Here is a 3266-nt window from a genome sequence, read left to right as displayed (position 1 = left end):
CTTTCAGAGGGAGGACATAGTGATGGTGGGCCAGGAACAGTGTTCTTTTTTCACACAGGTAAAAGCCAGGTTTTCTGTACGCTGTATAAGCTGTAACTCAGATAATGACTTTTTTAAGAAAAGCCTGCAATAAAAATTGTTTCATGCCATATTCTTTTTCAAACCCATATTCTTTTACCAGGTTATAATCACACCACATTGATGATCAACAACCTGGGTCGAGGTCCGGCAAGGGACCTGAATGTTGTGGAGGATTCTACATACAAAAACCTGGACACTGACGCCAGCAGGGCATGGTTCCTCCCTCATCATGGTAACACAGAGTTCACAGGTAGGCACTAGACAAAAAACATTTTTTTTAATTTGGCAGTGGCACTGGTAAGGTAACAATCTATGCTTTAAATATTCTCAATCCTCATTGGATGTTATCCTAACATCTTTTGTCTCTGCATCATCACTGTTTATATTGTTGATCATCCTTCATTCCTTTATATACTATGTCTTGCTTTTGTTGCAAGTGCTTGTTTCTCTGGAAATCATGCATCCTCATCATCATCATCAATCATCATCATCATGATTAAATGCAGTTAATGTCATTTAACATTTTACCATGTGTAAAGGTTTTCAGTTTAATATGGCACCAGACACCAGAGACATAAATAGCTTTTACTGAGAATTCAAGAACTTTAAAAGACAGGGCATGCTTTTGTGTTATGCACAGAAATTAAAAGAGATTTCCTTTAATGCCTTGCAGTCAACAACAGCTACCACTTTAATGAACTACAGATCTATGGAGGAGCACAATTGGCTGTACTGACAGATCCACCAGGTAGCCCAGCTTTTCTAAGTTTTGACAACATGATTGGTGACCGCACTGGTGCCATCCATGTTGGACCCAACCAGACCATGGACTTAAATCGCTCAAAAATTGACATGCCTTTCAGTGTCCACGTCTACCCAGAAGGATTTCTTGGTCTAGCCCCAGAAACAACTGTCCATGGTGTGGACATATTTTTGAACGGCACACTGGCTTACATACAGAATTTGACCATCCACCATGATGGAACATTGTGGCTGTTTAAAGATGGCCGCACTCTTAACCAGCCAGCCAGCTGCTATGATTTTGAGGTTGTGCATGTAAAAACAGGGGGCTTTCTTCATATGATCAGCGATCCTGTCTATGAGCCTGGCATTAACTTCTCCACCATCTGGTTCAAGATTGATGGTGGGGGGTTAGCACGTGGCACACATTTTTATGTCCAAACAACCAACATGAGCATTGATGCTGGGGGAAATCTGAATGCAGATGGTCTTGGCTATGAACAAGCTGATGGCAGTAATCTTGACAGCAGTGGGAAGTTGAGGCGTGGTCTTCATGGAGTCATTAACCCAGGACATGGATTTGCTAATGATCAGGTGGGCAGTGGAGCAGGTCATGGTGGGAGTGGAGGCAGAGCAAGTGAAGGCAAGTCATGAAAAGTTTTTTTTAATTAGGTATACTTTTTTTCAAGTAAACTGTATAAAGTTTATCTGTGAAGACCTTTAAATAGTCAATATCCTATGAGTTTGTAGCTAAATATACTTAATAGAACTTAGCTGAGATTTTTTTATGTTTATGGAAGAAAAATCATGGTCCAGTATAGGCCTTACCTTTGCTATAAATAGATTTATTAAAAAAATATAAATTATTTTTATTTCTATTAAAACTGTAGCTTAATATAAATGCAAAACAAAATGTTATTAATCCTTTTCAGGATATTGTTGTGTCTGCAATGGCTTCACAAGAACATCACTTTACATAAAATACTAATGCAGGCTATGAAGAACATAAACTATTTCTAGCTCTCCATTTGTAATCATTTACACTGGCACTTATGGTCTCACTCACAACTATTAAAATTCTGTTCACATTCATATTGCCACTCAAAATAGGAAAAAGAGCCATATTTTTATCCATATAGCTCTGATTATGATTGTTAGCATACTTCATGGAAGAATACATATGGTACAGGTGGAAATCTTGCAAGAGTCTGAAAAAGATAATACTTTTGCTTGTCATCTGTCCTTCAGATGGTGTACAAGTTGGATTTCCATACAATGACCTCTATGAACCAACACTGTTTGGAAGTGCAGGTGGAGGGCAATCAGGTGGTGCAGGAGGTGGTCGTATCTGGCTGAATGTTACGAACACCTTCCTTCTCGATGGAACAGTCAGCGTGAATGGATTGGATGGCCAGATAAAAGGGGTAAGGTGGGGGGTGGAGGCAGTGGAGGAAGTCTGTGGGTGTTTTGCCAGACCATCACTGGCTATGGCTCTCTGCTGGCCAAAGGAGGCCATGGTGCAAATGGAACATCAACTGTGGCCGGTGGTGGTGGTGGTAGTGGTGGTCGCATTGCTCTGTACCTCCAGAACAATCAGACCTTTAGTGAGTTCCATTTCCTTGCATCTGGTGGTTTGGGAGGGCAAAGCAGCCTGTGTACTTCATGTAAAGATGTTGGTGGCACTGGTGGGCCAGGCACAGTCTTTCATCTACCACATGGTTGAAGATCATAGGTCTCTTATCATTGACAACAGTGGAGCTCCTGAGCCTCGTGAGAAGTACATCACCTGGGAAAACATGTTACAGAATGAAGGAAGAGCCTGGATCTTGCCAATTTCTGGACTTCATCCATTCTCAAATGGCCACTTTGTATTTGAGTTTGAGGAACTTCAAATCTATGGAAATGGACACTTGGCCATCATGCCCCCCCTTGAGGAAGAAGTCCTCCACATTCCATCTGATGAACTGGCAACGTTCAGTTTCATGGACCATCTAGATGTGGGCAGTAATGTGACTCTATTCTTCAAATACATGATTGGCGACAGAACAGGTACCATGCACGTTGCCAGCAGGCAGTCTCTAGATCTTATGCGAGAAGAAATTGACCTGCCATTCAACTGTCATGTGTATAATGGAGGATATCTTGGACTGGCCCCAACAACCTTCATTCATGGAGTTGAGATTCATCTAGCTGGAGTTCTTGGTAACGTTCTCAACATCACTTTGCATCACGGAGGCTTCCTTTGGCTGAAACATGGAGGGCAGACTGAAGGTGAACCTGAAAGTCACTATGACATCAAAGTCATCCGGATCCAAGATGAGGCTCGTGTCAATGCGACCACGGATCCAATAGCAGAGCCCGGAATCACTTTTATTTTGCAAGCCTTGATTGTGGAAGGTGGAGGCATTCTACACGGCACCAAAATGACCATCACAGCAGTAAAC

The sequence above is a fragment of the Pomacea canaliculata genome, linkage group LG4 (assembly GCF_003073045.1).
Source record: "Pomacea canaliculata isolate SZHN2017 linkage group LG4, ASM307304v1, whole genome shotgun sequence".
Lineage (NCBI taxonomy): Eukaryota > Metazoa > Mollusca > Gastropoda > Architaenioglossa > Ampullariidae > Pomacea > Pomacea canaliculata.
This window is presented reverse-complemented; position numbering follows the sequence as displayed.